The sequence below is a fragment of the Ranitomeya variabilis genome, chromosome 5, assembly GCF_051348905.1.
Source record: "Ranitomeya variabilis isolate aRanVar5 chromosome 5, aRanVar5.hap1, whole genome shotgun sequence".
NCBI classification, from domain to species: domain Eukaryota; kingdom Metazoa; phylum Chordata; class Amphibia; order Anura; family Dendrobatidae; genus Ranitomeya; species Ranitomeya variabilis.
The window spans coordinates 623,260,436-623,284,034 of record NC_135236.1 but is presented as its reverse complement, the minus strand read 5'-3'; the positions used below and the strand labels follow the sequence as shown (position 1 = coordinate 623,284,034).

The following is a 23,599-nucleotide window of genomic DNA, read 5'->3' as shown; positions in this document are numbered from 1 at the left end:
ATTCATTTGTAAGCAAAGGAATGTTTCACCAGAACATGAACTATTGAGTACATCAAGTTTATTTGTTACACATTCATTTAAAAAATCGGTAATTTTTTTTTCCACATCACTATCTGTATATAAAAAAACTGAAATCTTGCAACTTTTACTTTGTCCACTAATCCTAAATTTAATTTGATATTATCTGTACTGTAACCTCTAAGCCGACATCTCATTATTATTATTACAGTTAAATGATAACTAACACCTGCATGCAGCACAGTATTCACCATTTACCATAGGTGATAGTCGCAATCCTTTTTCCTACTTACTCTCCACACAGTGACCTCTGCACAGATCACAGAGCATGCCTAGAAAACTCCCTCCTATCACCATTTTACTTTTGGCCTGAAACTCTTATTAATTATTTTATTTTATGTGACAATATAATAAAAATCATGCTTCATGCTGTTCTATTTAGAAATAATTTATTCATTGGATAATATATTATTTATCCCCAAAAATATAGTGATACTCTTATTCTCTTCCAATGCAAAGTGCACATTGTATTGCATGATATCGGTTCAGTGCCAAAAAAACCCAAACTATTCCATAGCTTTAAACATATGTTCAAACCTTATACTTGTGATGCCTATACATGATCAATATATACAAAAAAGGTTGCACTCTATCGTGCCAAAGCATGTCTAATATGAAAAACATGAAATATGAATAGCAAAATGGCTTTTGAACATTAGGAAATTATTTAAGAGACGCTTTGCACAGAATTTGATATAATCAAATAGTGTGAGCCCATCAACCATCATCAAGGTGGTCTCATAAAACTGATGGGTCCCTGACCTCCCTGTCCAAATATAAACACTTATCGAAGGCCAATGTCTGTATGCCTGGGTGAATGTGGACACCTCTGTTCAGCAAAGCCTACATATGGGTTGGCCGGGACCAAGTGTGATGAGATGCAATTAAAAACCACATGGTGAAGAGAGGAGTGCTCAGTCAGTCAGCTAACATAGAAATGACAGAAAAAAGACTGGCACATCCAAACTAGGGCTCACACTATTTGATTATATCAAATTCTGTGCAAAGCGTCTCTTAAATATTTTCCTAATGTTCAAAAGCCATTTTGCTATTCATATTTCATGTTTTTCATATTAGACATGCTTTGGCACGATAGAGTGCAACCGTTTTTGTATATTTATGTATGGAGGTAGCTGCTCCTGGTATGCACCTATTCACACTAGTTTGGATGTGCCAGTCTTTTTTCTGTCATGCCTATACATGATCGACATTATTACTGAAAGTGTTTTCAATGTCAGCCACTAAATAGATTTAACCTACTAATAGGTTTGAGTAACTGAAACAATGGTGGTGTTCGGGATTTATTAAATGAATTATATTGTCCCAAATCCGATGAAAATACATGGGATGGAAATAACATATGTAAAGTTCTTTTCACCTGGTCTGTGATGGTTTTTACTGAAAAGTATCATGGAGGAATTATTACACATTCATTTGTGCATTTCTAGTCGAAGTATAGAGGCATTTTTTTAAGGGGAATTTGTCAATGGGAACAATCCGACCTATATTGGAATGCAGGTCATAGAAAGTTTAATAAAATTATACCTTTTTTTCTGATTTGATGTTTATTTCAGACTAATCTACATTTGTATTAATATGCAAATGAGCTATTCTAGGCTATGGGCCGGACACTGATCTCCCTGAGAATCTGCCTCCAGATTCCAAACTGAATGAGGTTTTACCAGTGTGAGACATGTAATGGCTGACAGTCTACTCATCTGATCTACTTATAACCAGGAGAATTTGGAAAGACTATAAGCGTACAGGGTTTTACCTGAGTGGGAGCAGGGAGACAAAAAAAAAGTTTTGCTCACCTGAAGGTTTTGTGACATCACAACACATGTATAAGCTTGGAATAAAGACTGCTGCAGATCCACAATGTGGAGGAACTTGTGAGACTGAAGATGAGTGGGTTAAAACTTGTGCTGCCAGAAGTCCGGTCCCATTTCATTTAAAATAATCTCTGGAGGCAGATTCATCTGTAGATCAGTGTCCAGCCCAGAGATCTTAACAGCTCATTTACATTTTTTTTTTTAGAAATCCATGTTTTTCTTAATAACACATCAGATCGCTGATATCAAGGTATCATTTTATTCAAGTTTCTGTGACCCAGATGCCCACATAAATGGCTTCAGAGGATCGACCCTACTGACAGATTCCCTCTAAGCTTGCATATGATCACCCAAATAATTTTTTATATGTCCTCACATTATCTCTACATTAAATAATAATTTTGAAAATATTTTCTCCATGTCAGAATCTATTTCTTGTATGTCTGTTCCTTCTTCTTATACAGTTACAGTTTATTAGCATTGAGTCTACAGATTTATGTTACTTTTTTATTCCATTTAATTGTCCATTCTCCGCTCTACATCATGACCCCTGTCTTCTTTATCTTCTTTGTGTTCCTCATCAGTGACATCTCAAAACATTGCAATATAGCTCATATTGTATCCCTACAGCCATACCTATGTGTGCTGATTGGTCCAGATCCTCCACCTATCCCACCATACTTCTGTAACTCTGTTGGTTAACAAACAATCTCACTTCAATCTTAGCTGTTTCTCCTCGATGTCTCCAATTTAAAGTAACAGTAGACACGACAATGAGCTAAATATACTGACATATGTCCTTTCAGTCTTTCCAGTTTGTAACACTCGATTCTGCCATTTTTACATTTAAGGCCTAAATGTTAAACATGGGGCTTTTTGCTTATTGTTTTTACTATTGACCTTTGCCTTTAGGATAGTGGCTTTCTTAATGTATAAGTACAACCTTAAACTCTATACTTTTGCTATCAGTTTGCACATTTGACCCAAAGAAGGGGTTGCACATTGAAAACCATGATTTGTATTTGTCCACCTGCAAGTAAGAAATTGTTGTTGAATTACATCTATCTGCGGAGGTTCACCTGCGATCCATCCAAAGGGAAACTGACGCCAGCACTGATTGGGCGGCGGGGACCACGTATGATACAACTGCACAAGAGCCCCGGGACCGAGAGTGCCGATAATGCTGGAACAGCGCCATTAAGGGAGGTGAGTACAAGCTTTTTTTATGTTATCAGGGCCAACCATTTAGATCAAGAAGTCCTAGTAGTGGACAACCTCTTTAACATCAGGACCAGCATTGTGTTGCCTCATACAACAGGTTTTCCTTTTTCTATTGAAAAATATACAGTACAGACCAAAAGTTTGGACACACCTTCTCATTTAAAGATTTTTCTGTATTTTCATGACTATGAAAATTGTACATTCACACTGAAGGCATCAAAACTATGAATTAACACATGTGGAATTATATACTTAACAAAAAAGTGTGAAACAACTGAAATATGTCTTATATACTAGGTTTTTCAAAGTAGCTACCTTTTGCTTTGATGACTGCTTTGCACACTCTTGGCATTCTCTTGATGAGCTTCAAGAGGTAGTCACCGGGAATGGTTTTCAATTCACAGGTGTACCCTGTCAGGTTAAATAAGTTAAGTTAAGTATATAATTCCACATGTGTTAATTCATAGTTTTGATGCCTTCGGTGTGAATCTACAATTTTTATAGTCATATAAATACAGAAAAATCTTTAAATGAGAAGGTGTGTCCAAACTTTTGGTCTGTATTGTATGTCCCCTTCCAAAAGCCTCCAAGTGTATATTAGCACTTAATTATTTATTTAATATTATTTTGTCCTAAAATCAGATTCTTTTCAGAGCTACAAATAATCAATAGGAGGACTGTAAATGAGTAAAATATTTTTCTCACTATGCTAACATGAAACCGACACGTCAGTCAATCAAGGAAGACACAACAGATGTGTAAGATGTGTTGCCGTCGGCTAGTGCTATAAGTCACTTAGGACTGTATTAATGGGAGACAACAGACCTTCCGCTCCTTCATCATTGTGATCGATTTGAGATTGAAAACCAAGGTTGGGACTATTAAGTGTGCAATAAGCCCTGAAGCAGTCTCTGTTTGTCGAAATATTTGCATGGGAATTTATAGAATATGTCACACATATACTCATTTCTTCCTTAATGGAACTGATTGTGCCTTAGGTAATGCTAGATATCAATGTATAATGTTGCTGATTTCACCACACCATTTAACACTACAGTATTAGAGGTATTTATTAATGTTACTCATAAAGTACCAATAAATTAGCATGTGGCTCTTCACACACATTGTCACCACTCACAGTTCATAGAAAGTCTCACAATCAAAATTCCTTATTGATATGGTTTTGGATCCAAACCTGATCCTTATATGTCCTGCATGTGTTGTTCTGATCCAAGACCTCATCACTAACCTCTAAGCCACAATCATATTTTATTCTATTACTTTGCTATCTTTTATTCATTTATTTTGTATATTTTTTCCAGTTATTAGTTTGCATTTAATTTATTTTTAAGACAGAAAAGCGAGCACTAAAAAGCTTTGATGCTCGTTACTCGAACCGAGCAATTCCTAATGCTCGGATGATCATTTTGAGTAACGAGTATAATGGGATTCAGACCCTACAAGGAGGTCCAGGAGGCAGCAAAAATGTTGAAATGGATGGATAATGATCCTAAACACACATCAAAATCCACAATAGACTACCTCAAAAGGCACAAGCTGAAGGTTTTACAATGGCCCTCACAGTCCTGTCCACTGATCTGAACATCATTGAAAATCTGTGGCTTGACTTCAAATTAGTAGTGCATGCAAGATGACCCAGAAATCTCACAGATCAGGAAGAACGAAAATCCCTCAAACAAAAGTTGAAAGACTGTTGGCCAGCTACAAAAAGTGTTTACAAGCTCTGATACATTCAAAAGGGGGTGCTACTAGGTACTAACCGTGCAGTGTGGTCAAACTTTTGCTTTGTTCCAGTTTCCTGTTTACAATTTTGAAAATGTAAAATATGAATATATATATTTTTGCCTAATATACAAATAAATTGTGTCATCTTTAACTTTAGGCTTTTTAGAGATCATTTTATCTTCAAATTGCTTAATTGTTCACAAAAACAGTCATTTTGACTAGAGGTGCCCAGAGTTTTACATGCCACTGTAGATTTGTCATTTTTTAATAATTTCAAAAAGAATAAAAAAACAACATTGTACAGTCTATCGCAAAAAAGTAAGCTACTTCATGCAACAATAACATCAGTAATACAGGTAATGTTTTACAATGGGATTTGCTTAAAATTTTTTTGGTGGTGACGGTGAGTTATAACCATAGGTTACTTTTGGAGTTTGGTCTTGCACTAACACACAGATGCCACATTGTTTCATGATGTAAGCATAAAGCATGCCTCCAATGAAGGATTGCAAACAGCACAATAAAATAATGAATACGTAGTACGGTATTGAGAAAAAAACAGATATAGACACATTGTCAAATAAATACTCCCCAAAACAACACACAATGAGGATACAGAGATAGGAAAGCAATCAACATTTATGTCAGTGGGTGATGAAGCGATTCTCTTCATGGGAAACATATCTCCATATGTTTGCATTCTTATACGTAAGCCCGGATTGTTGCTCCTCTTACTTATGGTCAAATGTTGGGATTTTTGGTTGTGCGACAATATGCAAAGAATTTGTCAAGATGTCGGCGTAGCTCAACATACAAAAGCTGGAAGCGTCCTTTTGTGGTTCATTGTGAGATTAGTGGATAAACCCACATTCTGCCCTGCCTTCTTGGATCCACTGTTTATGGGTACCATTGCCCAAACTGTTGAGACAGCACCCAGTGTAGTAGAACACGTTCAGTTGTGTTCAGGGTGAAATGGCAAAACATCATAACAGACTGTGGCAAGGAAACCAGAAATACTGAAAATAGTGTTGGAGATACTCTACCAAAATTATGGAAGGGCTCTCAATGTGAGGCCTAGTAAAGTGGCTTTTTATAGATTTAAAACTTATCAGGCCCTAATACTTGATTTAAGTGAAAACACATATTCAAAACCATAAGGCATACTAATGGCATAGGATAACATACAGACGTGAGATGGATAGCGTGATCGGAAGTAATCACATTCTCGCCTTGAACATGCATTACAAATGGAATACCATATGGATTTCACTCGCACCACTCTACTGGATGAGAATGAGACCAATTTTTTTGATGCTCGTGGGTCTCCAGCCTAATGCTACAGTGATCATTAGCAATGACTTCTGGCCTATCACTGCTGTGGTCACAAGAGGGACCAGATCCTAAATCAGAACCAGTAGAAGATGACAACCGGTAAGTATTTTATGATGCACAGGAATTACACATTACTGACACCACTCCGGTTGGTGAAATAAAGAAGAAAACCCAGAGTGGGACTTTAATTGATAGGATGGATACAATTATTGCAGTCTATTTTATGTTGAAAAAAATGTGCAGTTTCTCCCTCTCGACATTGCATTTATTTAAAGCTGAGTTGTTGTTAAAACAGTGGGAGCCCTTAGCACAGCTGAAAGGGATCAAAAGGGTACTAATCATGTCTGGTAATTTGCTGATGCACCCAAGATAACTGCTTTTATGATGCTGATATTGCCTACACTATGTGCATAAAGTACAGAGAGGGCGAACATCTGCCGCTCTTTTCCCACACATAATGCCTTCTCTCCGTAGGCTGCAGACTCGTAGTCGTAATGCAGAGTGTTATATGTGTGGATAGATTTCCATCTTACTGTATTCAGAAGCCATTATACTACTCTGTGGAATACAAGGGTCCGATGCGGTAAAAATCACTGTCATTTACATGATGATTTATTTAGAAAAAAGCAGCAGGGTTCTGAAAGATTATAAGGTTCTTTTCAAAACTGAGACTTCAGCATATATTCACTTAACGAAACATATTAATATTGACTTCTTCTAATCCAATGAAATAATACAATATTACAGGACATATTAAAGCAGCAGTTACTAGGATTATTGTGTCCACATTTACTGGGGTTTGAAAAAAAAAGGAAACATTACTAGGAGGAAAAATAAAACATAAAATTAGCATAATATAAATTATCTTGTTTTGCATAGTGGACTTCTTTTTACAATAAAGTGAATGAGGTCATTTTGTTTCCATTATGCCAGGCTACTTTTATGCCATCTTTACCAGAATACAAATCTCCAGTGAACGGAACATCGAGCCAGCAAGGGATAATGGTAAACTTTGAGCTAAAGGTTATTGAAAAGAGAATGTACTCTGGACGATCTTGGAACTATAATATGAGCTGTAACTGTCATGCAATATATTCATAATTGTGCAAAAAAAGGTGAAAGCCCGCACTACCTGTAATCACCAATGAAGCTTCCACGTGTGGACTGCCACACCACTCAGTTCCTGATCACGGGTGCAATAGCCGGGAAACAAAACAATACTGGACGGAACAATCTTGGAAAGAATAACGGCTGCACTCACCGATCACTTGCAGGTAACTTTATTGAAATTCAATCTTCACGGCACGGGGGTGTTCATAAAAGACATGTGAGAGCCGAACGACGGCCGTTTCGCACTGACCTAGTGCTTCTACGGGTTCAATGAGTGCACGGAAGTGACGCCTTAAGACAGGTGCAAACACTTACCACCTCCCTCTGCGTCATACCGTCCACCCATGGTGACAGGTAAGCATAAAAACATAAAATCATGACAATAATTTAAAACCAATAATTCAGCAAAACCCTAGCACAAATCCGATATTTATAAACATACTAATTGCTCCCTTCTTTTTATTATTTGTTACATATCCACGATGATACCTTGACTTGTCTGCTTCCGACTATTAACTCCTCCTTACATGGGCGTTCTTAAAATCCGCTACTTTTTTCTCTCCAATGTTCTTTACGATCCTGTATTATATCCCAAATACTAGATCTATCTACATACTTACATCGGACGGGTCACAGCCACTATTGGACTGATCAGGTCTGACTATATGATGAAGCGGACATGACTCGCCCATTTTCACCAGCATACAGATCTGGCATTTACAAGGGGATCATTTGCTGATACCTGACACATAACTTTACGTACTATTCTCCTGGAGCCTGCTCGCAACGGTCTTTTATCATGTACCTGATTCCCTCTCTAGGCCCTGATAGTTATAAAAATATGGATAGGTCTACCTTATCATTGAGTCCTACTGGACCCATAGCTCCCGTGCGTATAATCCAGAATGCCTCTCGTCTTAATAGTACATTATTCCGATCCCCTCCTCTTTTGGGTTGTCTGACTACCTCTATTCCAGCAAATGTCAGGACCCCTGCATTACTATTATGAATCTCATGCACGTGATCTATCAGCCTTGGTGACCCTTTACCTGTGACTATGGATCTACAGTGCTCTCTGATCCTTACGTAGAGGCACCTGATCGTCTTGCCAATATAGTACCGCCGACAGGGACACCAAAGAACATAGACCACATATTTTGTCTTACACGTTATCAGATCCCTGCTCACATGTTTCTCTGGACCAATTTGCAGTACTTTGTCGGTGACGTGTTGCCGACACAATGTACAATGTCCACACCGATAATTACCTCTGGGGACGCTGCTTTCCAACCAGTTATTGGGTTTGTCCTCTCTCACCTGGTTACGTATTATGACGTCCCTAATTCTTTTACTCCTCCTATTAGAGATCAAAGGGCCTCTAGCGGCCACTTCTGCGAGGTCCCTATCACTTTCCAGGAGATGCCAATTACTGCGGATCGCCGTTCTTATCTGTTTGTCCATCGGACCATATTGAAAACAGAACGTAAACTTTTTACCCATAGTTCGTGTATCATCCTCTCTATGGGTCAATTGCCCCTCCATTTTCCTGCACGCCTCCTGCCATATTTGATTAGGGTACCCTCGATGCTTGAATCTCTCTCCTAGCTCACTCGATTGTGTACAGAACCCTCCATGGGTATTATTGGTTCTTCTGGCTCTGACTAACTGTCCGTATGGGAGGCTACGTTTGACATGATACGGGTGATAGCTATCAAAATGTAATAATGCGTTTGTGGCTACCGTTTTTCGATATAATGATGTAGTGATGGCACCTTCTACTATGTCTATGCTGACGTCTAGAAAATCCAGATGGTGCCCCCCGAAAACTGAGGTGAATGCCATGCCCATATCATTATTATTGAGCAATGTGACAAATTGACAAAAACTCTCTTCTGACCCGTCCCATACTATGAACATGTCATCTATATAGCGTAGGAACATTTTGATGTGTTTAGAAAACACGTTCTTAGTAGAGTATACATATACTTCCTCAAAATGCCCCAGATAGAGGTTTGCCAGAGTACAAGCTGCCGGAGTCCCCATGGCAGTACCAACTACCTGACGGTACCAGAGGTCCAAAAAGGTAAATGCATTATGGTTTAAAATAAACCTTAGGCTGTTACAAATAAAGTCCACAACCCCCTTACTCTTATTTGTAGTATTCAAAATCTGCTGCACTGAAATTACCCCCTGCTCCTGTGGAATACGTGTGTATAAACTAGTGACATCAATTGATGCCAGGCAAAAGCCTGGCTGCCACACGAACTGTTGAATCTGTTTCAAAAAGGAACCTGTGTCTTTAACATACGAGGGAATTTGTGTTAATAATGGCCTCAATAGCCAATCCACATATTTGGACAATGGCTCAGTAAGGGATCCCACACCGGAGACTATGGGTCGCCCGGGTGGATCTACCTCTGATTTGTGAATTTTGGGGACATAGTACCAGTGCGGCCTCCTTGGGGACTCCGGCAGCAACCTCTCTGCAGTCTTGGCAGACAATACTCCCATCTCAACCGTATGTCTCAACAATGAACGTAGTTCCGTTTTGTATTTGTGGGTGGGGTCATTCGCCAACCTGACATATGTGGTTGTATCCCCTAACTGCCTTAAAGATTCTTTAATATATCCTTCTTTAGGGATAAGGACTGTTTTGCCCCCCTTATCGGCAGGGCGTATTACTGTATCCTCCCACCCCTTTATTTCTTTGAGTGCATTATGTTCTTCTGGTGTCAGATTTGATGGAGCAATTAGTATGTTTATAAATATCGGATTTGTGCTAGGGTTTTGCTGAATTATTGGTTTTAAATTATTGTCATGATTTTATGTTTTTATGCTTACCTGTCACCATGGGTGGACGGTATGACGCAGAGGGAGGTGGTAAGTGTTTGCACCTGTCTTAAGGCGTCACTTCCGTGCACTCATTGAACCCGTAGAAGCACTAGGTCAGTGCGAAACGGCCGTCGTTCGGCTCTCACATGTCTTTTATGAACACCCCCGTGCCGTGAAGATTGAATTTCAATAAAGTTACCTGCAAGTGATCGGTGAGTGCAGCCGTTATTCTTTCCAAGATTGTTCCGTCCAGTATTGTTTTGTTTCCCGGCTATTGCACCCGTGATCAGGAACTGAGTGGTGTGGCAGTCCACACGTGGAAGCTTCATTGGTGATTACAGGTAGTGCGGGCTTTCACCTTTTTTTGCACAATTTCGTAATACAAAGTCTTCCTAACCCAGCACACCGTACCGCGCATAGAGCCCGAGTGGACGTGTTTAGATGACCCTGAAGCAAGATGGAGTCACAAGCCCCACCAGTGAATACAGGTTTACAAGCCGGCCGGGTGGATGTTAATCAGTATTTCAAAGACTGTGAGCAAGCCGATGAGGTGCAGACGTTAAGCACTAAAGCCCTAGAGTACAGATTGCTCAACTTATCCGAACGTGAAGTCAAATTGTTTTGGACCAATAATTCATTAGCCTCATACGCAGAAAGTGGTCGTGTACCACGAGGCTTGAGAGTGTGGAAGGAGATATCACACTTCTCACAGGATCCAAACTTCCGTACTAAATGGGAGCAGATAATGCTCAAATGTTCGCAAGAACTGTTACAATTAGTTCTAACCTCCAATGTGCAGAATTATGAGAGTATAGAATCCGACATTGAAAAAACTAAAATTGAGTTACAGAAAAGACTGACGGAAAATCAGTGGGCGCAATTGAATAAAAAAATGGAAACGAAACTCATTCCTATTCAGGCTGATGTGAAACAAAGGAAGCGAGATAAATTCATGAGAGACAAAAAAGACTTTGACCAAAATACAGTGTTTACCTGGCAAAAACAGCAGGCAGCTGAAGGGAGAAAATATACTGACACAGAGCGTCATGGCCAGAATAGGAGACGACCCAGGAAGCGATTTTTTCATCAAAGGAGAGACTATATTACAACTGAGTCTGATTCAAGCCAAAGTGAAGGAGCAGCAGCCTCAGTGAGCTCATTGGAGAGCCAAGGTTTGGTGGAGGCACAGGACATCAGTCTCCCTTTAGGCGGAGACGGACGCGCCGAGGAGGCCAGAAGAGGAGGCTTCAATCAGGATCGCAAACGGAAACAAGTTTCGTGGAGGCAGAAACATTAGGACAACCCCATGAACAGCATGTGTTGAATTTGACTAACCATATATTAAATCCTGCGCACTTATCATTATTGGCCAAGGGCCTTAATTTTTGCATCCCTAATGATTTCGATTTTGCAGAGTTTAGGGTAGATCTATTCAAATCCATACGTAAGATTCACCTTTTTAAACATTTCCTGAAAGCTCCAGAAGCGCAGACTAGATTAGAGGGAGAAACCCCATGCGTAATAGGACCATTGGGCTTTATGGCGGGTGCTGGCTTTGAAGTGTTAGCAGACGTTCGCGAGGAGGCAGAACTGTTATTAAGCATTACAGAGAATCCCCCACAAATTCTAGCGGATTCTTCAGTATCAGTGGCACCATTCATGGGGGGGGTAGCTTCGAAATACATGCCCCCGGTATCACCTGGAAACATCATAGATCTGTTTGAGGCCCATGTATTGAGAGACGTAGAAGCCTTGATCTATCCAAAAGCTCCATCAAATCTGACACCAGAAGAACATAATGCACTCAAAGAAATAAAGGGGTGGGAGGATACAGTAATACGCCCTGCCGATAAGGGGGGCAAAACAGTCCTTATCCCTAAAGAAGGATATATTAAAGAATCTTTAAGGCAGTTAGGGGATACAACCACATATGTCAGGTTGGCGAATGACCCCACCCACAAATACAAAACGGAACTACGTTCATTGTTGAGACATACGGTTGAGATGGGAGTATTGTCTGCCAAGACTGCAGAGAGGTTGCTGCCGGAGTCCCCAAGGAGGCCGCACTGGTACTATGTCCCCAAAATTCACAAATCAGAGGTAGATCCACCCGGGCGACCCATAGTCTCCGGTGTGGGATCCCTTACTGAGCCATTGTCCAAATATGTGGATTGGCTATTGAGGCCATTATTAACACAAATTCCCTCGTATGTTAAAGACACAGGTTCCTTTTTGAAACAGATTCAACAGTTCGTGTGGCAGCCAGGCTTTTGCCTGGCATCAATTGATGTCACTAGTTTATACACACGTATTCCACAGGAGCAGGGGGTAATTTCAGTGCAGCAGATTTTGAATACTACAAATAAGAGTAAGGGGGTTGTGGACTTTATTTGTAACAGCCTAAGGTTTATTTTAAACCATAATGCATTTACCTTTTTGGACCTCTGGTACCGTCAGGTAGTTGGTACTGCCATGGGGACTCCGGCAGCTTGTACTCTGGCAAACCTCTATCTGGGGCATTTTGAGGAAGTATATGTATACTCTACTAAGAACGTGTTTTCTAAACACATCAAAATGTTCCTACGCTATATAGATGACATGTTCATAGTATGGGACGGGTCAGAAGAGAGTTTTTGTCAATTTGTCACATTGCTCAATAATAATGATATGGGCATGGCATTCACCTCAGTTTTCGGGGGGCACCATCTGGATTTTCTAGACGTCAGCATAGACATAGTAGAAGGTGCCATCACTACATCATTATATCGAAAAACGGTAGCCACAAACGCATTATTACATTTTGATAGCTATCACCCGTATCATGTCAAACGTAGCCTCCCATACGGACAGTTAGTCAGAGCCAGAAGAACCAATAATACCCATGGAGGGTTCTGTACACAATCGAGTGAGCTAGGAGAGAGATTCAAGCATCGAGGGTACCCTAATCAAATATGGCAGGAGGCGTGCAGGAAAATGGAGGGGCAATTGACCCATAGAGAGGATGATACACGAACTATGGGTAAAAAGTTTACGTTCTGTTTTCAATATGGTCCGATGGACAAACAGATAAGAACGGCGATCCGCAGTAATTGGCATCTCCTGGAAAGTGATAGGGACCTCGCAGAAGTGGCCGCTAGAGGCCCTTTGATCTCTAATAGGAGGAGTAAAAGAATTAGGGACGTCATAATACGTAACCAGGTGAGAGAGGACAAACCCAATAACTGGTTGGAAAGCAGCGTCCCCAGAGGTAATTATCGGTGTGGACATTGTACATTGTGTCGGCAACACGTCACCGACAAAGTACTGCAAATTGGTCCAGAGAAACATGTGAGCAGGGATCTGATAACGTGTAAGACAAAATATGTGGTCTATGTTCTTTGGTGTCCCTGTCGGCGGTACTATATTGGCAAGACGATCAGGTGCCTCTACGTAAGGATCAGAGAGCACTGTAGATCCATAGTCACAGGTAAAGGGTCACCAAGGCTGATAGATCACGTGCATGAGATTCATAATAGTAATGCAGGGGTCCTGACATTTGCTGGAATAGAGGTAGTCAGACAACCCAAAAGAGGAGGGGATCGGAATAATGTACTATTAAGACGAGAGGCATTCTGGATTATACGCACGGGAGCTATGGGTCCAGTAGGACTCAATGATAAGGTAGACCTATCCATATTTTTATAACTATCAGGGCCTAGAGAGGGAATCAGGTACATGATAAAAGACCGTTGCGAGCAGGCTCCAGGAGAATAGTACGTAAAGTTATGTGTCAGGTATCAGCAAATGATCCCCTTGTAAATGCCAGATCTGTATGCTGGTGAAAATGGGCGAGTCATGTCCGCTTCATCATATAGTCAGACCTGATCAGTCCAATAGTGGCTGTGACCCGTCCGATGTAAGTATGTAGATAGATCTAGTATTTGGGATATAATACAGGATCGTAAAGAACATTGGAGAGAAAAAAGTAGCGGATTTTAAGAACGCCCATGTAAGGAGGAGTTAATAGTCGGAAGCAGACAAGTCAAGGTATCATCGTGGATATGTAACAAATAATAAAAAGAAGGGAGCAATTAGTATGTTTATAAATATCGGATTTGTGCTAGGGTTTTGCTGAATTATTGGTTTTAAATTATTGTCATGATTTTATGTTTTTATGCTTACCTGTCACCATGGGTGGACGGTATGACGCAGAGGGAGGTGGTAAGTGTTTGCACCTGTCTTAAGGCGTCACTTCCGTGCACTCATTGAACCCGTAGAAGCACTAGGTCAGTGCGAAACGGCCGTCGTTCGGCTCTCACATGTCTTTTATGAACACCCCCGTGCCGTGAAGATTGAATTTCAATAAAGTTACCTGCAAGTGATCGGTGAGTGCAGCCGTTATTCTTTCCAAGATTGTTCCGTCCAATATATTCATAAGGTTATTTTACTTTCTTTATAGATGAAAGCACAATTTCAGCTGTGAGCGAATCTGCCAAATTTTGAATTTGGTAGATTTGCTCAAAATAGGCTGGGAAATTCATTTTGTATCACATTTTTTTGATGTGACTCGAATGAACACCAATTTTCTTTAAAAAAAAAAATCATTTTATCATAGCCTGAGGCATGGCAACCACAATATATATAAATAAAATGGAAGGGCTCGGAAGAGATTAAAGAAACTTAAAAAAAAATTTAAATGCTCTTAAACCCTCGTCTGTACTTGCCTCCCCCCGTTTCCTCCAGTTGCTTCCAAGGATGATCTTACATTATGATTAGTGTTGAGCATTCCGATACTGCAAATATCGGGTATCAGCCGATATTCGTTGTATCGGAATTCCGATACCGAGTTCCGATATTTTTGTAATATCGGAAATCGGAATCGGAAGTTCCTAAAAGTTCCCAGGCGTGTGCGGTGCGTATGGTTCCCAGGGTCTGGAGGAGAGGAGACTCTCCTTCAGGCCCTGGGATCCATATTCATGTAAAAAATAAAGAATAAAAATAAAAAATATGGATATACTCACCCCTCCGACAGACCCTGGACCTCAGCGGTGCAACCGGCAGCCTCCGTTCCTAAGAATGCAGTGAGTGTAGGACCTGCGATGACGTCGTGGCTTGTGATTGGTCGCATGAGCGGTCACATGAGCGGTCACACGACCAATCACAAGCCGCGACATCATCGAAGGTCCTTCACTCTGCATTCTTAGGAACGGAGGCTGCCGGTTGCAGCGGTGACAGCCAGGGCTCGTCCGAGGGTGAGTATATCCATATTTTTTATTTTTATTCTTTATTTTTTACATGAATATGGATCCCAGGGCCTGAAGGAGAGTTTCCTCTCCTTCAGACCCTGGGAACCATCCAGGATCACTTCCGATATTTGTGTCCCATTGACTTGTATTGGTATCGGGTATCAGTATCGGCGATATCCGATATATTTTGGATATCGGCCGATCCAATCTGATACCGATACTTTCAAATATCGGAAGGTATCGCTCAACACTAATCATGATATCAGAATGTTCATAGTAGTTTCACATAATTATATGGGTTGAGGCAGGTCAAGTTGTCAGAAGCTGAACCAAAGAATGGAGAAGAAATCGGCTCAGGAGCGAAGGACTGGTGATGAGCTGTAGTAGCAGAGATGGATCAGGGTCTAGGCAAGAAAGATTTGTTTTTTTAATCCCATTCCCTATCAATCCAGCAAAATGGTGATGGGCTATAACAAACATAGAGCTGCTGCTGCATCTAACTTCCATGGTACGGTATATTCAATGCATGTGTGTTGTGTAGCACATGGCATCAAATCCTTTGTCAGGATGACCAGTGAATACAGAAATAAAATCAATTCCAAATAAATCAAAATAGTTAAGAATTTCACAAAATTTTAGGATTCAGGCGAATTTGAATCTTTGAGAAATCACATTGCACAAACCTAGCAAAACGGTGGCTGGAAAAGGGTTAAAAAAGCAAATATGTGTGTCAAGACTAGAGCCCTGCTGCAGACTTACAGCAGGAGTCTGTGCATGTGTTACAGAAGGACAGAGAGAGTAAGGAGTGCTGTGGTGATCTTACCTGCTGGAGCGCAGGACCTGAAGCACGTGACCTCCGGGGGGAGAGGACAGAAGCGGGGCCAGACGCCAAGTAGCGGTGGTGACCGGCAAAGCCCGAGAGTAGTCTGAACATGCCGAGGTCAATACGGGAGGTCGATGAAGTGACGTAAGCGTGGTCGACACGTAGCAAAAAGGTTGGGGAGCCAAATATAGCAGTGCAGTACTAACGGGGCAGACAGGAGGGAAGTTAGAGTGCCAAGCCGAAGGTAAGAACCAGAAACAGACAATAAGCACAGAACGAGAAAACAGGCAGGGTCATACACAAGAAAGCAAATGAACTAAACAGTATGCAAGTGTAGGGACCGCAGGTAAAGAAGGATGCAGGGACAAATAGGAGCCAGAAAGCAAATAGCGTTTTTAACTTTCTTTTTAACTTCCAACCAAAAAGATGACAAACGTTTTTCCACGCAGGGAACTTATATACAAGAACACAATCTCGCAGTAAATCCTAATTACTATATGACCGCCCTGAACTATACCCGTAGAACGCGGCAGCGCCTCACTAGTGACTCCCTACTAAGATAAAGTCAACAACGGTCACTTATCAGTGCTGGTTCAGCGATGTAGTCCTGACGGTGAGGCTCCGACAACGCCGTAGTCCTGATGGCGGAGGAAGGAGGTGTCTTCTGGCGACGGGCCCAGGCGTAGAGTCGAGTCCAGAATGTCTTTTGCGGTGCTGCGTTCCCTCCTGCAGGCGGACGTTGATCCGAGGTAACAGCCTCCCAGTCCAGAGAAGAGTCTTTTTGAGGAGGATTAGGAGAATAATCAGTATCAGTCACAGCTGAGACGAAACCATGCGAGTCCGTAGCACTCTCTGGCAAGGTGCTCTCAGGGAGCGCGGTAATACTGTCCCTGAGCTGGTCAGCACTACCCCTCTGCCTGGGGGGTCGCTGACGACGAATGCGCCTCTTTTTGGGGGCTCTGGTAGTTGCCCGCAGTGTCTGTTGCACGTTTTCCCCCTGCTTCCAGCAAGTCTCACTGCGGCCTGCACACTCACAACAACTGCGCTGCAGTTTCCTCTCCTCAGAGATTTCCCGCGCTTCTCTGCCCCTGCTTTCGCGCGTTTTGCTTTTTATCCTCTCCTCTCCCTGCGTCACTCTTCCTCCTGTCACATGAGCCTGGCTTCCCATGCACCCCTCAAATCCGTCCCCCGGAACCCCGACTCCCGGCAACAATGGTTCCACCCGTCTGCACAGCTCACCAGGTCCCTGTCCCCTACATTCCCCCACCCTGTATGCTCGCCAGTCCCTGGGCGAGGCCTTCGCACTGACAGGTCGCCCACCTGACGGATTGTTCCACACTTGGGTCTGTCTGGTGTGTAAGTCAGGACTGTAGCGAGTTGGGGGTCTACCGGCAGTAGAACGTTCAGAACGTCGTGGCTCGGGTCCTTGTATAGGGGGTGTTGGGAAAATGTCGTCAGCGGAAGAGTGACTGGTCAGGGGTAGTGTAGTAGTCGAGATAGGGGGAGTATTTTGACGCCGTTCTTCTTCTTCATCATCTTCTTCATCCCACCAATGGTTGTTGGGGGATTCAGTCGTAGGTGGCTCTTCCCTGATTGCGGATTCCGGGGTGTCCGAGTCAACAGAGCGACACAACCGGAGCATGTTGCGATGAAGAATGCGAGTACCTGTACTTCCGAGGGCCTCAGACTGCACTTCATATACAGGTCCATGCGGGTCTATACGGCGAAGCACCCGATAGGGTGTTTTTTCCCAACGATGGTCTAACTTGTTTTGCGGTCTTTGCTCTCGAACGAGTACTCGATCACCTGGCCGGAACTCTGGGGGTTTTGCTGTAGGGGTGCTCCGATGCTCCACTTCCCGAATTCGAGTGTGTACCAGTCGGTGTAAGGTCTGCAGCCGATGCCGATGATCACGCACCCACGAAGCCATCCTTGTTCGGGGGCCTTCTTCCTCCGAAGACAGTTCCAGATCTGTCATGCCTTTTCCTGGGCGCCCAAAGACCACTTCATACGGGGTGCGTCCTGTGACTTGATGAACTCTATTGTTGTAGACCCACACTAGGTCCGACACATACTCCGGCCAGCGGGCCTTCTGATCTTGTTCTAGCGCACGCAGCATTTGAAGCAAAGTCCGGTTAAACCGCTCACAAGCCCCATTTCCCTGGGGATGATACGGTGTGGTGCGTGACTTATCAATGCCGTAGAGGCGATGCAGCTCTTCCATGACTTTGCCCAAGAAACAGGCGCCTTGATCCGAATGTATTCGCCTCGGACAGCCGTAAACTTGAATAAAGTTCTTACAGATAGCGCTCGCCGCCGACTCAGCTGTCTGATCACGGGTAGGGGTGACTACCGCGAATTTTGAAAAATGATCTACCATAACGAGGCAGTGTTCGTAGCCTTGATGCGCTGCTCCAATGGTAATGTAGTCTATCATTAATACTTCAAAAGGGGCAGACGTCGTGATGCTCTGCACAGGCGCCCTTTCCTCCGGTGACTTGGTTAGCTCACATTGTCGACATTGTCTACAGGCAGTTTGTACTTCCGCAAGCAGCCGAGGATGATAGAACCGAGTTTGCAGCCACTTAAACGTCCTCTTCACTCCGAAGTGTGCCCCGGACTCATGAGCTTCTTTAGCAACTGCGGCCACCACGGGCCCTGGTAAGACCATCTGCCAGGTCGGCTCGGAATCTGCCTGAGCCATGGTTAAGTGGCATAAGAGCCCGTCCTGAAGAGTTAGGCGCTCCCACTGCCGCAGAAGAAGGTTCAGGTCTGACGGGAGAGTTTGTCCAGGGCTTCTCACGGGCAATAGACCATTCGTTATCCACTGTCGCAATGGAGCTAGTTCCTGGTCTTCCTGTTGCAGCCGTATCCATTCGTCCCGACTCTGAACCAACAGCCCTGTAGCCGTTCCGTTCCCGGTCTGTTCCCGGCTCACAGCCGTCCGAGTAGCGCCCCCGATGGCGTAGGGGATTTCTTCTCCCTCCAGCTCCTCATCTCGGTTAGTCCTTGGGGGATTCTTCCGCAGACGAGATAATGCGTCAGCATGAACATTCTCCGCTCCTCGCTTGTAAAGGATACGGTATCTGTACTTGGCCATCCGGGCTACCCAGCGCTGTTCTAGGGCACCCAATTTTGCATTTTCCAGATGTGCCAATGGGTTGTTATCCGTGCGTATCAGCACCTCGGAACCGGCCAGGTACTCAGCGAACCGCTCCGTCATAGCCCACACCACGGCCAGCAGCTCCACCTTGAAAGAACTGTAATTGTCTGGGTTCAACTCAGAGTCATGAAGAGACCGACTCGCATAGGCGATCACTCTCTCCCGCCCATCCTGAACCTGAGACAACACAGCCCCCAATCCCTGAGAGCTGCCGTCGGTGTGTAGGATGAACGGTTGCGAAAAGTCCGCATAAGCCAACACCGGCGGCTCCATGAGAGCTGTCTTCAAGTCCCGGAACGCTGCTTCTTGTGACTCCTGCCATTGTATCTTCTTTCCCCGTTCCTTGGGGGAGCTTCCTTTCAGCAGGACTTGTAGATTGTGAGAACGGCGAGCAAAATTCTTCACGAAGCGCCGGTAGTACCCAGCGAGGCCCAAGAACGCCCGTACATCCTTAGCGGTCTCCGGTGTGGGCCACTCCTGGATTGCAGCAATCTTCTCCTGCGATGGCCGGACTCCTTCGGCGGACACCACATGCCCCAGGTACTCGATCTGTTCCCGGAACAAGTGACACTTCTGGGGCTTCACCTTAAGCCCGTATTTCAGCAACCGGTCTAGTACCTGTTCCAGTCGGCACAGATGTTCCTCGAATGTTGGGGCGTAGATGATGATGTCATCCAGATAAATGAGAGTGGCCTCGAAGTTCAAATCCCCCAGACACCGCTCCATTAATCGTTGGAAGGTGCCTGGAGCGTTGGCCAGCCCAAACGGCATTCGATTGAACTCAAATAGTCCCATGGGAAGGATGAACGCTGTCTTAGGACGATCTGCTTCTGTCATCGGGACCTGCCAGTATCCGCTGGCTAGGTCTAAGGTGGAAAAATATTTGGCCCGACCCAGCACGGAGAGAGACTCCTCGATACGGGGAAGTGGATAAGAGTCTCGGACGGTGCATGCATTTAGCTTACGATAGTCCACACAGAACCGGAGCGTGCCGTCCTTTTTCCGCACCAGCACGATCGGGGCAGCCCACGGGCTCTGACTCTCGCGGATCACTCCCTTTTGTAGCATCTGGCCTAACAACGTCTTTACTTCCTGGTACATCTGCGGGGGAATCTGTCTGTACCGCTCCCTGATGGGCACTGTATCTCCGGTCGGAATTCCATGTTCGATGGCCGTGGTACAGCCAAAATCATCTTCATGTTGCGCAAACACTTCAGCATAGTGTCCAAGGAGCCGCTGCACTCGCGAGACTTGTGATGGATCCAGACCCGGTAATTCTGCTCGCATATGTTCCAGAATAGTTTGACCTTTTCGGAACGCTATCAGCTCAGGATCCTGTGTAGACCGGACACTGACCATCCAGGGATCAGGGGAATCCACCTTTAACTGTAAAGTATCTGGAGGAGGCATCACTTCTAACGGTCGTAACACTTTGGCCATCTCACTTCGGACCCGTAGCACGACATCGTGTTCGTCCACATTCACACATCGCACTGGTACGGCCCCATTTTTAACAGTAGCCAGAGATCGGGCCACCAGCAGTCCTGTGGGCAAAGAGGACGTAAAGGTGGGCTCAACATGCACTTGCACTCCTTCCAGAGGGATGCGAGCTCGGATGGGCAGGGATATAACAGTCTGTCCTGGGGGAAACGTCACTTCTGCTGTCGGGGAGGTGATTACTTTCCCTAGTATGTCTCCCTCCTGAAAGGTCTCTTGCACACGGACTTCCCTCACTAACTGTCTGAACACGGAGCCTTGAGGTGTACTGGTCCCCCACTGATTGAGTGTCTCTTGTGTGGTCTCCCCTAACAGCAAACTGCCAAAGTCCTTCAATACATTCATCCCCAAAGTCACGATATGTTGTGGGCTGGGATCCCCCCGCGTCAACACAACCCCCCGGCGGCCCAGGTCTTTCCCACATAAAGATATTTGCATCCAGGTGACCCCTTCCACTGGGATGGGCAGCTGATTGGCGGCCTGCAACCGGATTACGGGGCCCCATTGGGGTCTGACTGACACAGGGAAGTGTTTTCTAAAATAGGCCTCGGGCATCGTCGTGACTTGAAATCCGGTGTCCACCAGACAACGTACAGCCCGCCCTTCAAACTCTGCCCAAACCAGGGGGCAGCTGGCAACCAAATTTTCGGGACTTTCACCACCCATCCGCGGGGATTCTGACTCCGAGCGTCGTCCCCTTAGCTCGGAGTCCTCTAGTTTAACGGCCGCCGTGACGAGGCCCTCCCTCTCCGGGGGCACTCCCGTGCGAAATGTCCTGCCTCCCCGCAACCATAGCAAGCACCGGGGACCGGATAATATCCTGAACGAGCGCCACGAGCTGGACTCCCAGACCCTTGCCCCCGGGGTAGCTCCCTTGGGCTTCGCGCATTTTTTTTAACTTCGGCCAGTTCCTCTCGGATTTGTTTGAGCTCCTGCCGCATCTCCTGAACCCACGACGGCTCACCCCCTCCTGGTGCAGCGGTCTGGATAACCCGAGCCTCTCCTGTCAGGACCGTCACCCCCCTCTCTTGCTCCCGGGTGCGGGCCTCATTGCCTATGTCGGAGAAAGTCAGGCGCGGGTCGACCCGCACTCTTTCACGTAGAGCCTGTTTGGTCAACTCATCCCGCAGTCCCGTCACCAGTTGGTCGCGCAGGGTCACGTCAACATGTCCCATCCCCATACCATCTTTCCGCACGATTGCAATGTTTAGCTCTTGCAGAGCATTCATGTACTGAGTGACAGTCTCGCCCTCTTTTTGTCGCCGCCCAAACAACCGGGCCCGCAGCTCTCCCACGTCGGTGGGATCCCCGTGCGTCCCCTCTAACACATGTAACACCCCGGTAAAAGTATTCCGCTCTGTGGGGGGTCTCAACATCACTGAATCCCGAGCCTCTCCGTCTAAGGCCATAATGGCCACCTCTGCTTCCAGGGCTGGGGTCATAGGATGCATTCTCAACAGCCCCCTCATCCTTTCAGTCCAGCTCCACAACAACATGTTGCTCCCATTAAACTTGGGCAAATTGTTTAACATGGCCCCCAATGAGAGAGAAGCTCTAGGCCCAGCCCCATCCTCCGTATCTTCTGGCTCCTTCTTTGGATCCTGCATCCTGCCGACTACGCCAAATGTAGGGACCGCAGGTAAAGAAGGATGCAGGGACAAATAGGAGCCAGAAAGCAAATAGCGTTTTTAACTTTCTTTTTAACTTCCAACCAAAAAGATGACAAACGTTTTTCCACGCAGGGAACTTATATACAAGAACACAATCTCGCAGTAAATCCTAATTACTATATGACCGCCCTGAACTATACCCGTAGAACGCGGCAGCGCCTCACTAGTGACTCCCTACTAAGATAAAGTCAACAACGGTCACTTATCAGTGCTGGTTCAGCGATGTAGTCCTGACGGTGAGGCTCCGACAACGCCGTAGTCCTGATGGCGGAGGAAGGAGGTGTCTTCTGGCGACGGGCCCAGGCGTAGAGTCGAGTCCAGAATGTCTTTTGCGGTGCTGCGTTCCCTCCTGCAGGCGGACGTTGATCCGAGGTAACAGCCTCCCAGTCCAGAGAAGAGTCTTTTTGAGGAGGATTAGGAGAATAATCAGTATCAGTCACAGCTGAGACGAAACCATGCGAGTCCGTAGCACTCTCTGGCAAGGTGCTCTCAGGGAGCGCGGTAATACTGTCCCTGAGCTGGTCAGCACTACCCCTCTGCCTGGGGGGTCGCTGACGACGAATGCGCCTCTTTTTGGGGGCTCTGGTAGTTGCCCGCAGTGTCTGTTGCACGTTTTCCCCCTGCTTCCAGCAAGTCTCACTGCGGCCTGCACACTCACAACAACTGCGCTGCAGTTTCCTCTCCTCAGAGATTTCCCGCGCTTCTCTGCCCCTGCTTTCGCGCGTTTTGCTTTTTATCCTCTCCTCTCCCTGCGTCACTCTTCCTCCTGTCACATGAGCCTGGCTTCCCATGCACCCCTCAAATCCGTCCCCCGGAACCCCGACTCCCGGCAACAATGGTTCCACCCGTCTGCACAGCTCACCAGGTCCCTGTCCCCTACACAAGCACACCAGGGGGCCAGACACACCGCCAAGATAGATGTATCACTGACAAGGATCCCCAGATGAAGGTGGGTAAATATAGCCCTCCCCAAAACCAAAAGGAGGCTATATAAATTAACCCCGAGAGGACAGAGAAGGAACCCTGTCCACAACCATGACAAAGTAATAACAATGTGGAGGCTATTAAGG

General features: G+C 44.9%; 1 long non-coding RNA gene across 1 annotated transcript in view; it reads left to right on the top strand.

The window, feature by feature from the left end:
* LOC143773892 (uncharacterized) overlaps positions 1–23,599 on the top strand; it is a 168,686-nt gene that overhangs the window by 120,329 nt on the left and 24,758 nt on the right. Inside the window, exon 2 of the long non-coding RNA XR_013215433.1 lies at positions 7,143–7,214. This is a non-coding gene — a long non-coding RNA (uncharacterized LOC143773892). The remainder of the gene's footprint in view (positions 1–7,142; positions 7,215–23,599) is intronic.